The sequence below is a fragment of the Onychostruthus taczanowskii genome, unplaced genomic scaffold (assembly GCF_017590055.1).
Source record: "Onychostruthus taczanowskii isolate IOZ18803 unplaced genomic scaffold, ASM1759005v1 scaffold94, whole genome shotgun sequence".
Lineage (NCBI taxonomy): Eukaryota > Metazoa > Chordata > Aves > Passeriformes > Passeridae > Onychostruthus > Onychostruthus taczanowskii.
The window spans coordinates 1-14054 of NW_024507435.1; positions in this window are offsets into that span (position 1 = coordinate 1).

The following is a 14054-nucleotide window of genomic DNA, read 5'->3' on the forward strand; positions in this document are numbered from 1 at the left end:
ACCTGTGGCAGCTCCCAGACAAAGACCATCTCCTATTTTTAAAACATTATGTGAGTATTGGCAGAGCTTGATTTCAAGCAGTAGATATTCAAGAGAATTTGACGCTTAAGGAATTCCTCTTTGTTCTGAGGAGCCATAGAGCTCGTCTTTGAAGTGTTTTTTTTGTTTCTCTACTTTTGTTGTTGCTGATCACTAATTCAATTGCATTTCCTCTGTAGACTACCCATGCTAGTGGGCACAGCTGCACAGTACGGTACTGTGTTATCAGATGGATCCTCTGTCCCTGTGGCAGCATTCTCCATCCAGGATCACACGGACCGTATGTGTAGGTCTGTAAGTATCATTTCCATTTCAAATCTGGATCAGTCTGGCCAAAGATTAAAGCTATTTTAGTTTATTTTTTTTTTCTGACTCTCCATATTTAATTAGATCATACAGGCACTGGGAAGTGAAAAATATTGGTATGTATGGTCACAATCGCCTTCTTCCAGAAATCCTAAACCCTAGGTTTTTTGGCTTTCTATCAGTGACATAGAAAAATATCACAAGACTCCTGGTTAAACTCTGTACTACTGCTTCTTTTCGGAACTTCAAATTATCTAAAATCACTAAAATAGTCCAGGGAACATTTTTCTAGATCAATGAGTGAGGTCTCTTGCTTACACTAAAATACTCTAAACTGCCTTAAAATGGTATCTATGGTTGGAGAACAATTCTCAGGTTCCATCTTTTAGACATGTAAGCAGCAATAGAACATAAAAACTGCCCAAATGCCTCACAAGGATGACAGATATTCAGGTGATCTCCATATTCTTTTTCTTTTGAATACTGCTTCAACACAGTTTTTTTCTCTAAAACTTACTTCCAAAAGCTCTTTCTCCATTTGAATGGGAAATTAGATTTGCAGAACTGAAAATAAGAAGTACTGCTCCTGTGCTTATATAAATACCAGTCTAATCAGAATACAGTATATTATTGGATTTTTATTTTTCTTTTGAAAAGACCAAGCTATGTTAAGCAGCCTTTAGCAAGCTGTCACAGATGAGACCAATAAGCACATCCTGACTTAACACACATCATGGGTTGCCAAGGATACACTGTCAGGGGACTAGGGTCAGGAGTCAAACTGACCAATATTGAGTAAATTACATTGGTTCGAATGATTCCCCCTGAGCTAGTAATGATATGGCATGCACATAGTTTTGCTCTGCAGACTGATAAATACTGCATTTGAAGGCTAAACAAGGAACAAAGCATGGAAAAATGATTCTCTGTAGACTGCCATAAACATTCATTCACATCACTCAAAGATTAAAAAAATACCATAATTGGAATTATCAGTATTCCTTTCCTGAAGAAATGCAACAAAAGGATTAAGGCTTTTCACTACAAAAAGCAAAACAAGCAATATGCTAAAGTAATTGGAAAGGGAAATATAGGCAAAAGGGAGCAAGTCAGTTTTCATATTTTTCATCTTGTACAGTCCTTTATTGCTATGAATAGCATTACAAAATCTCTATTAAGTAGAACTGTTCATCTTGCAATAGCACGATGTACTGCCTTATTCCCCACATACTTAATCATATTTTTTTCCAGTTGTGACTCACCTGAAAGAAATAGAAAAAGCCTAAAGTTGCTAATACCTGAATTCTACTAAAACAGCTTATGATAAATTCACTGTGAAGCAAGTGAACTACAATGAAGTAACTTGGGGCAATATCTATTGGTGACTGAAACCACCAGGATAAGAAAGAATTTGTTTCTGACCAGCCAACATATCGCACAAGAGCCTTTCCTACATTCACTGAGTCCTGGAGAGAAACTATATTTGTAAGCTCAGAACAGCTTAAATTTACATTTATAATGTAAGTCTGCAAATATGACACAATTCAGAACTCTGAATCTGATTTTCTCATTGCTTATATTGCCTTGTTTCTTTTATAAATTCTTCTAAGTATGTCAAGTAAGTATCAGGGAGAAGTTTTTGACTTTATTTTCATTCCTTTACACCACGTTTTTCTTTCATTATCATAATTTCCATCCTCTTTATATGTGTTTGGGTTTTTTATACTATTAACTGAATACTTTTTTTAAGGTCATATTTACTATATTTTCTTTTTTAAGCTATTTCTTTCTTTCTTCATAATGCATTTTCCCCTCCCTGATTTTTGCTACCAGGGAACACAGACAGCAAACCTTTTTTCCACCTTCCATATCCATGTTTCCAACTAACAAATTTAGTATCTTTCAAAACAAGGTACTTTATGTTCTCTCAACAACACTTTAAAAATTGCTCAGGTCTTCTGTATGACGGTTTTTGTCACCAGTGGTTATATAATATTTGCATATACATGCACATATCATTGTTTGTTACCAAACACTTGGTACCATGTTGAGAACAGATTTCTCCATTAACCTCCTGTCAGAAAATAACATAACCTCTTTTTCTCACAAATGCAAGCTGTTTCAGATCCTTTCTCCTTTTCTGTCACTGTTTGGGTGCTGCGCTTGGGAGATAAACTTTACTGAAGAAATAGAGAAAAGCAGTTGCTGCTCTCAAGATTTACTCTGTTTGTGCTCATTGTTGTATAACAATAGTCACAAGCACTCTGAGCAAAGCTCACTGAACAGCCACACAGCTACCCATCCCTCTCTGGTTTGATCTGTACCTCCATTCAATGTAGAATGGAAACAGTACGAGTTTCCTCAGGGATGGAGTGACACTTTGTCCAACCACTTTCCTCATAAAGATGAATTTTTTGCCTCAGCGGAACCTGCCAACCAAATTAGCCAAAACCCTTCTGGGGAAGAAAGAAAGAGTAGCAATGGACAATTGTTTGTTGTGGAGGAAAACCTATGATTACACCAGATTAGACAAGACACATCCTTGTGGTAAAAGAGCTGCAGCGAAGAGCCCACAGAGGTACAGTCACTTAGAGACTGCCCAGGAGCTCCTATTAGACATATATTTGGAAGTGTTCAAGGCCAAGTTGGCTGGGGCCCTGAGCAGTCTGGTCTGGTGGAAGGTGTCCCTACCCATGGCAGTGGGTTAATGGTTAGGTGGTCTTTAAGGTCCCTTTCAAGCCATTCTGCAATTTTGTCATCAGCTACTCCACGCTTTTTGGTGCTGCCACCAGCAGACTGGAGAAGGTATTTTGTGCAGCAGTGCAGTGAGGTGCCACATCTCTGCTAAGCAAAGGCTGCTCATTCCTAGATCTGAGCAGGGATGCAGTTTGTGTGGCATAAGAAAGCAACAGGTACTGCTTTTTGGCTGATGTGAAAGTCCAGAACTTCTGTGCTGGACAGATTTCCAGAATGCACTTAAGTGTAATTCTTAATTAAGTCAATTCCCTCTAAAAATAGACAAACTCTTTCCTAGGAAAATTCTATTCTCCTTGAATTTACGTTGTAAAACCTGTCCCAAAATAAAAGCATAGAAGATAATCATTACACATTCAATGATGGGATGTTTGATGATGTGATACAGCAAACTACTTGGTATCTTCTGAAATACCTGTGCACTACCTTCTGTAGGCAGTGAGACAAATAAATGCGACACCAAATCCTACTTAATTAATTGTTTTAGGAGTGCCGCCACCAAAGTTATCTTTAGTTCCTCTTCCTCTGCAAGAGTTGTGAAAGTGAGAAATATATTGCCTAGAGAAGGGCACATTATATTGCTTCAGGAACTGAGCCCTGACTGATTATTTTAAGTACACTTGTCTTAGTCACATAAGCTCCACATCCTACACTGATTACATTGTAATTTCACTGTTGATATCAATGGAGATGGTGACTTATGAGTGCAATACTAAATATATTCCACAGCAAATAATGACTGAGATTATTAATAAATCACAGCTCCATTTATACAAAGAGGGCTAGTTCTTTATAAAGCTCACTATTTAAGCTACAATTAGTTTATTCATGCTTTGGCAGCAGAATATATTTTTCTAAGAATCCTGTTAAAGTCTTTGCTCAAGATTTTAAATTGTTGCAAACTCCCTTTGCGCTTCCAAGCTTTCACCACTGTTCTTTTGGAATGCACAGCTCATTTTCCTGGATAATGATGCAAAGGTTTCATTTCTCAAAAAAAGACAGGAGCAAAAGAAAGAAGACTGAAGGGAGAATTACAGAGTTGCTCTATTCATGTCTTCAATTTGATGAGAGCATTGTTTTGCTAGGGGCACTATCTAGAAGTTAATTCAGTTAATTTGAAGGACCATAGTGAGCAAAAAGTTGCTGCTGACAGAAAAACACTATGAAAATTATATGGTACATTCATATGATCTCTATGAGTATACTAATTTATTATCACCTATCCCTTTAAAAAAAAAAAAAAAAAAGGTTGCCTAACGCTGTTTCTGCTCATTTACTACAGACATACCTGCACACCCATCAGTTTGGTTTGTTCAATGCTCATGCAGCTCTATCTTTGACCAAGCAAGATCTAACTGGATAACAAGACTAACTGGAATAACTAACCACTCCCTACCTTACAAAGCAAACACAAAAAAAACATAAATCAAAATGGAAACCATTAATGGGTTTGCCTAAGTCTATAAAGACTGCAAGAAGATCAAAACAGAAGTATGTTGTCTTTCCAGCTTATCCTTTTCCTGGAATCTCTAAATACATCTTCCATGTTCCCATTTTCTCCATTAGAAAACAAAAAACCAAAATAAAAACAAACAAACAAAACCCCAAAACCAAAACAAAACAAAAAAAAACAAAAAAAAAAAAAAGAAAAAAAAGAAAAAAAAAACCAAGCTATTTATCTAAATACCATATTTTTAAAATATTCTTCCTGATCAAATTTTACAAAAAAAGTATTAAAGATAGTATTTCACAAAATTGATCCTTGCAACATAAAAAGTCAATGCTAGTTAATAAAGGACAGTATTTTCAAAGTAGTGGAATCAACTTTGTTGGTTGTTTAAAAGCCCAATTAAAAAAAAATCATTCACTGTAAAGGAGAATTATATGTTTAACAGCTTCCTACTGTATTACCAAAACCAATGGAATCTTCTAAAATCTCCCAATTTAAGGCCTCATTAACTTACGTAATAACTTGCATGGTGAAGTCACAATGCTGTAGTTAAAGGTCAATGGGCATTTAGCACAATTGTTTAAAAAACATTCTTTAAGAAGCAGCACTCTCCACTACATAGTTAGAGCTACCTTGGGTGTTACACTCAAAGCTGATATGCAAACTAATTTTTATATAAGAAATTATCTGAAATTATGTACATTTGAATTTCAGAAAATATTGTCCAGGATTTTACAAGTAAATTGAGAAGTTTATGTTACAATACCTTAAAAACACATCTTTCCAAAGTATACAGCAGTCACTTTTTCTTTAGAGGGATAGAATCATTAACATACAGCCTTATCTAAATTCATGCATACCAAAGGTTTTCAAATGGTTGATCATTTTACCCATTAATTTTTTAAGAAAATTTCATCTTTTGAGACACTGGCTGGGTGAAATGAAAATGGGCATGGGGAACTTTTCAGGGGAAAATAAATTCTATAGAGAAAAGAAATAGCAAAGGAAAATGGGAAGAAGATGCTGTGGTATGTGAAAGGCAGGCTGGGTGAAGAAACCTAGGTTCATGTTTCTCATTTGTCTCTCTGCTTTTTAACATTGCTCTGGCAATAAAACAGAAGTAAAAACAATTTATCTGGCTGATATGTTTTTTTTTCTTAGGATAATCCAGACAAGAACAGGACAGACAGAACCTCAGTGGTTACTGAGGCAACAATGTCAACCATTTCGTATGTTCAAAATAACATTTTTGTAGATAAATTAACTTAATGAACAATGAAGATTAATATTTCCTCTTAAATGTCACTTGTGAAACCATTTCAAGAATTCCATGTCCAGACTGGTTTCCCCAGTTTATGAGAGACAGTGGTGCATAATAATTGCAAAGTACATTCACTCTGACTGGGACAAGGAAGGCACTATTCAACCCAGATCTCTAGTGCAAATATTTTTAGCCTGGAATAAAGACTGAATAATCAAAAACCTTCATTAATCTACACATTTCCAGAAATTACCTACCAAATAATTTCCAAGCATAAAGAAAATGAAAGATTTAGCAAGTAAATAATTTCCTATTAATTGTCAGATATCCTGAATAGGCCTCTTTAAAGTTAAAAAAAGAAGATCTTAAAATTGCGAGATCTCAAATTAAAAAATAAAAAATTGAGTTCTTTATTATTTGTGAGAAGAATAATTTGAAAAACAAAAGTCAACTTATTTTTTAAAAATTCTTCTGAATAAAATTGATAATCAGTCTAGCAATTCTAATCAATTGTTTCTGCTTAAATTTAAATCACATCATTACTTCTGGAAAATAGTATTATAACCACCAGATTTAATAATATCTAGACTGTAACACATTTGATGTTGTCATGTAATATTATGGTTTTTATAGATATGTTATATATATTTTATGTTCATATTTGTATATCCTAAATACTCAGTTCTGCATTCTGTTATAAGCATATCCCATGAGACTCTTGGAATGTAATGAGGGGTGGCTACACATTAGGAAGACATTGAGTAGGTCTGTGCTAATGTTTTCATTTGGCAGGGCACTTTTGAAGTTAATCTCTTGACTGCCTTTGTTATTGAGCTTGGTTTGCATAGTGGGGTAGTTAAAAATGTGTGACTGGGTTCTTTTCTGATGGAACTCAAGTAAACTATATTTAGTGTTCTCCAACTGCTGATGTGAATTCAGTCCACATGATAAGATTAAAACTAATCCAAAATTATCATTAAAATAGGAATGAAATTTGGGTCTTCACTGACAGTTGCTTCTTCCAACACACAGATTCACTTCTCTTTGCACTGATTACTGTAGGGACAACTTTAAAGATTGGGAAACTGCTGCAAGTTTCCTCCCCTAGTCCTGCTTTGCAATGTGTGTATGGACCAAACTGCCCTTGTCCAAATCACATCACATATGAGCCCTCATATGATTTCTCTACTTGTATTAGCTGTTTGTCTGTTTCCACACAGATTTTTAAGTTACTATGATTTTTCTTATCTGAATGATGATCTTAAAAATTCAATTAAAGAAGATGTGTAACTATTTACTTTTCTATAAAGAAGAATCATTCAGAGAAGGTTAATTCAATAAAGGGCTCTGACCATGGACTCTTTCCTGCTGCAGGCAGAAATAGCCTTCAGAGAACAGAGGGGGTGCCTTTGTGAAGGAAGAAATAGAAAAAAAAGTGCTTCCATTTTCTAAAGGAAATGTTAACTTCCCTACCATGGGTTGTCCATAACCTCACCTTATTTGCTCTGCTAATAAAACATAATACTTTGTCTGGCTCAAGGCAGGCTAGCATCTCTCTTATGCTGAGACTGAAATTTCATGTGCCAAAAGCAAGCCCAGGAAACATTTCCAGCATTGAAAGACACAGAGTTGGGTGTGCCAAAAAGCACCCACACACCACTTGCTCACCCATATTTATAGCAATTCTGCAAAACAGCCTAGTGCAGACCAGATCTGATTCTAAACAGCATCACTATGGCTTGGATTTAATGTGTTATTCCAGGAAAGTACTTAAGCAGAATATCATGGCTGACTTACATTAATGAGACTTAATTACATGCATAATATATGTGCTGTAATTCTTTTTCAAAGAAGGCTTCATATCACAATGATGGCATTTTAGTCCCTTACTTTTCCCAGAATGTTCAAACTCCCAGTGTTTGATATGTATAATTCCCTTGCAGTATTCTTCCATTTTTCATGTTTTTTAAGTAGTTACCTTTGATAATTATCTTTTATGAGCCCTGAGTATTTTGATATGTTATGACTGACTCACATAAGCTTATTGTTTATGTTCTCTTAGACTTATAAATGTTCTTGTTTCAGGATTTCAGCAGAAGTTATATTATAGACTTAAAAAATAAACCAGATAACAGTTAATTCACTATATATAAATAGTATTCCATTCTGAAATGAAACAAAAGTCACAAAATCCAGAAAGAACAAACTAACCTACCTTGCTTTAGGTTTTCATTATCAGGCACACATCCTGATCAGAGTAATTTGCAAGACTATGAGAGTCTGCATAAAACACTTTAAAAACATCTATAGTCTGTAAGAGTCAGTTCAACCTGAGAGTTAATGGCCCTTTTTTCCACAGCTGAAGGCAACCTCTTCATGTTATTTCAGAAGGGATATTTTCTGATGATAAAAAAAAAAAACAACTAAAAAACCAAAAAAAAAAAAAAAAAAAAAAACAAAAAAAAAAAAAAATAAAAACACACACAAAAAAAACCTCAACCAGACATTCTGGCAAGAAAAATAATTAAAATATATCATATGCTTAAAGTACCTTTTCTCAGTTGTGAAATATGTTTTTATGCCTTTGTTTATCTAATGACTTTGTGTTGTGGGATTTTTCAGATATCGTTTGCTTTTTTTATACAGATACAGCTTCTTGCTAAACTCGAAAGAAGCTTTGTAATCTTGCATATAAGGCATGTGCTTTTTCACCTCACAGTTGGACAAGCTATTAATTTCTTGAGTAAAAGGGATATTACAGATGCTTGGCAGAGAGACATCTCGGCAGCAGGCAAAAAACAAATACTTGCCTAAAAAAGTGTCAAAATGTGGATGTGCCTCCAATAATTTAAAAAATAGAAGGTGATAAGTTGAAAATGTCAGGTAATTGGCAGACAGATAGAAAGTTAAACTGTGTCCTCAGTGAAGAAAATTAACCAGCAGCTGCCAGCAGAGGCCCCAAGGTCATCTGAATGTCAGAACCAAGTAAGGGCCAATCATTCAGAAGGGGTTCGCTGCTGATATTTGCCCTCCCTGGTCATTTTCAGATCTCCCAGGAACTGCCCTGAACTACTGCCAACATGTGTTCATTTCTAAAAATTACATAGATTGTGATTTATTACCCATCACGCTACAAAAATCCATTGTGAATTAAATCAACCTTTTGTTTAAATTGCTCTTCTGCAATACGTATCATATCATCATAAATGACATTGAAGTTATAATCTACAGTAGTCTGCTTCAGCCACTGATAAGGCTCCACCAAGAGACGATCAATACTTACTATTCATTTTTGAAATTATCTTCACATTGATCCCTGAACAAGCGCCAGCAACACAGAGGCACAGTGGCTTTAATACAATAATTATATAAAGGTTTACAGGCTCATCCTCCCAGCCAATAAAAGCTGTCAGCTGGCAGGGACAGTTACAATCCCATAATCCATCAAAATGCTGTTCTCTGACCTATAGGCTTCTGGGCTTTTGGCAAACCTCGATAAACATGCTTATAGACAAGAGAATAGCAACAAACACGAGCAAGCAAAACCTCCAGATTCATATTACCTATTACAAGAACATATCTCTTACAGCACATCACCCCTTTCATCAGAGCAACAGAGAGGTGCATTTTTATTGTAATTCACCCGGGATTGAGTGACCAGATGTGTGTGTATATTCCCGCAAAAATTCCGTCTCTTCTTTTCAGTGGGTGACTTTGGACCATGTTGTAGACCCTAATGAAGTAAGCTCATGGAACTAGTCTGAGATATGACTAATTTAGCCAGGAATAGCTACACACTCTACACACAGGAAAACAAGACTACTAGAAGTCTGAAAGTAAAATACTGAGAGCCTAAGTATTAAAGGAAGCTACCATCCAGGGGCAAATGGAAATCCGGATTAAGTGGATTGTGAATGACACTGTAGCGTTCAGCTAAGACGCCAAGCTATCTTATTTTGTATGTGTGAATTTGTGTTTCCACGCAGATGGGGCTAAACAAATCAGTTTATTTATTAGTCGAGCTACAGAAGTTCAAATTTTGCATATCAATTGAAGCTGTATAAAAGAGGGGAGTAGTTATTTAATAAGCAAAGAATTTGGTGAAACTAAAGATTTACTACAGCTACATTCTTTCTAATTCCAGAATTTAAAAAGAAAAAAAAAAAGGATAACATGGTTTTGAGAAAGAAGTTTGAGGAAAAAGGCAGAGAAGAAAATTGAAGATATGGAACATATAAATAAACAAAGAAAAAGAGGGAGAGTGCAAATAACATGAACTGGCACAGTGCTGGAATACTTAATAGTGTATAACATCAACACTGCTTCCTGTATTATTGTCTGCCACATCATTTATACCCCTCCTCCTTTACTGATCCCATTGTCAACTTCACAGTATTATCATGTACACGAGAAACACAGAACCTGGCTAGGATTAGCAGGCACAATTTACATTTTGAGTTCATCCTTTAAATGCCTTATTTGACTTACAAGAATACTGATGAACAGCTCTTTCTTCATTTTTTGCCATCCAAGATTATGTTAATTTTAAAAAATTTAAAACCCAAATAAAAAAAAAAACAAAAAAAAACAAAAAAAAAAAAAAAAAAAAAAACAAAAAAAACCCCAAACCCATTCTGATGTTATATCTGTAATATTTGATCAGGGGGACAGGAAAACCGAATTTTCAAGTTTCACAGCATTTTGTGGAGTTCCTTTAGGAAAGAGGTATAATTTCCAGAAAACATTTCCTGGTTGCTTCTGTAGTTTGGGATATTTTTGGTTTGTTCCCAGCCAAAACAGAAGACTGTGGTACGATTTGCCTTAACTCCAATATTTAAGTGTGACAAGTGATACTTGCCAGCTGAAAACCTTGCCTGTGACTTGAATTTCAAAACTCTAGAGTAGACTTTAAGTGCTTTCAATGTCAATGAAATAGAGGCATAAATCTGGTAAAACATGAAGGTAAGTAAAACTTAAAATTAGACCACAATGTTTGCATTAATTATTTAATAAAAAAAAAAAAAAAGTCTTTCTTAGAATTGTTGTCTGTTTCCTTTTAGGTTTTGGTTTGGGAGGTTTTTTTTTACCAGTGTTAAAAGGATTTTTTTCCCTACCAATCAAAATTATTTTCCCTTAGTGTGAAATACAATTTAAGTCACCATTTTCCTCTAATTGTTTCAAATACTAATATATGTGTGTGTGTTTAAATTGTACAAAAAGTCTTTCTCCACTGATAGCAGTAAAAGGTGGAACAGCTGCCACCCATCAACATTCAACAATAACCAAAGTAATGTTATGCAATAAAAACAGATCTCTCCGCAGTAAAAAAGTGTGCAGTGGCCTTTGTGAGGTCAAGTGTGTTGCCCTGATTCTCTAACAACTTTCATTTACTCAGACTTTGATGGTCTATTGATAGCTACTTGTTTTCCCTTCTGTTCTTTTAGACGTGCAAAGGAAAATAGTATTTTCCTATCTGATCTTGGAGTGCATCAGCTTGTTCTTGTAAGTACAAAGCATCTTGTATCTTTAGGGAAAATGTAGTTCCCATATGGAATAACGACTCTAAAATACCAAGATAATTGTACCCAAATGACTACAGCAATATCTGCAGCCTTAACTGTCAAATAACACTTGGGTCTTAATATGGGTTAAATCTTGTACAGGATTGCCTGTGCTTGCCAAATTACTCCCCCAAAGAAATGTCTGTGATCTCACATTAGTCATATACCTTGGATGACATCTGGATCACCCTATTCCTTCCAATGAGTTTGCGCAGGTAAGACTGATTAGCAGTCTAATTGAGAATTAATAAACACTCCAGTTAATGACAGTTATAGAATTCCCATTGCCCCTTATTGACTGCATGGGCTTTGCAGATGGCCGCAAGCTATAAAATAAACCCTCTATAACTACTCAGAAACATCCCCTCCTGAAGTCTCACACATTTTTTGAAAAATAGAATGCAACATATGAAGAAAATACAGAAAACTACTACTGCACTAATAAATTAATTCTAAGTCATACATAGCTTTGGTCCCAGGACTGGACTTCCTCTGTCTATCAACAACCTTCTCTCATTTCTCTGGCACCTCAACATGCATGCAGGAGTTAAAGACCTACATTAAGAAATCCCTACCAATGCAGGATTCTTTCCCACAGTGCATGTAGGCAATAACATGCCTAAAGAAGGACAAATTATAAAATCAACCAACCATAATTTGAGATTTGTCATCCAGTTATGTGAAAAGACTGGAGTAATTTGCCAACATAAAGATGGTCTCATACAGTGTACTGTCGACAGCTAGTATTGTAATGATAATGAAGCAATCTCTGTAGAAGTGACACAGATGCATAAAGTGGGTTTTGAATGTGATATTAGCAACAGACACTCAAAACAAAATTGAAGTATTCTTATACATTTAAAGGATTAATATAAATAGGTCTTTATGAATACAAATGCTTGAAGCATCAACTACAGTAGCAACATTTAAAATGAGAGTAAAACTTTGCTTTTGGCTGAACCTTCTTCAGACAGAAGGATTTTGCATGAAATTCGAGAATCTCAAAGCATCTTGGCACTTTGAGGTTATAGTATGATGGCACGATGCTGACATTTTGAACTATTATATCTCAACATGGTGTAAAACAATGCAAAGTTTATGCCAGAAAAAGACATTTAAAGAAGGGTCAGCTAAAAAAAGTTAAGTCAAACTAGATATACTGGAGCAGACACATCTGTGGTTTAACCCCATCAGCATCCTTAGAGTATTTATTTTGTGACAAATGGGAGATAAACCCATATCTTAATAGACTTTTCAAGTAATATTGATCTATATGTACAAACAAAATAATAATAAAAAATTAGATTTATCTTTGGCTTAATAAGTACGATAACAGCTCATAGTATGTGGTGTCATTTCTAAAACAGATGCATATCCAAAAGTTATTCTCTAATACATCATTAAGGGAGATAAAGGAAAAAATCATTGATAAATAAAAAACCGTAGTGCATGTTTTCAAATTACAGATCCTAAGTAGCCAGCAATCACATTGCCATACAGAATTTTGAATCCCTTCTGTTACCGTATCATTTCCTGAAACAAACAATTGCATTCTATATTTAGAGAAAAAAAAAGAAATATCAGAAAATTATTTCACGATTAACAGCATAGTAGGTAGGTGAGGAAGCTGGAAAACAGAATTGTCTAGAGGCAATTTTTAGTGTAAAGAAGAGAGAACTGTCAAAGCCCTGACATTAAAGCAACAAGAGATAAAAGTAAAGATGTGCACAGGAGAAAGAATTATTCTGTCAGAGATAGCAGAATGATCAAGAAAAATAAATTAGGTCTTCCATAATGCAGATAAACAGGTGTGGCTCTTGTAAAGGGAATATTCTGCCTTCTGTTAAGTGAAAGCCATGTTTTAATGGTTTGCAAGAGTTTAAGAAAAAGTTAGTGAAGTTAGCAGCAGAGTGTAATTTGCTTATGGAAGGTTAAGTTCCATCATTAAAAACAGGTAATTAAGAAAAGAGCAAGAAGCAGGTGAGGTTAGGAATATGATTTTATAAATCTAACAAATACTAGCCTTGTATTTTGCTTTTACTTAGCAATCAAGAAAGAGGAGAATGCTGCACTGAGAAAAGAAATTTGGTGAATAGCTGAAAGATAAGACCAGACCACCAAGAAATTAAAATATAAGAATCATTCATGAAAAGGAAATATATATTCACACTTGTACCACTGATTTCATTATGAAGGGAGAAAGACATGGCAGAAAAATGAAACAAAAGGGAAGGGAGGGCTGGTAGGTTCAGGTGTTAAGCTGTGTTCTTCAAAAAAAGCAACAGTTATGAATTAGCAATAAATAATATTGAGATTTAAGGAAGGGGGGAAAAAAATCATCACACTTGCAAGCAAAATGGTAATTTCAGAATGATCCAAAGCATAAACAAGGAAAATAGGTTGCAGAAACCTGTAGTGAAATTACAGTACTGTACATGTTCTCACTGTTCCCTTTCAGGAATCACAGCTGGATCTCAATGACTTGACATTGCAGAGCTGGCTAGGCAAGAGACCATCCTGCTTTCCAGAGGGTTTCTGTCTTTCCCAGTCTGAGGGCTGATGTGCTGGAAAAAAAAAGTTAACCCATGGAGTAGGACCTGGGGGTCCTGGTGTCCATGAGCCAGCAGTGCCCTGGTGGCCAAGAAGGCCAGGGGGATCCTGGCGTGCATTAGGAAGAACATTG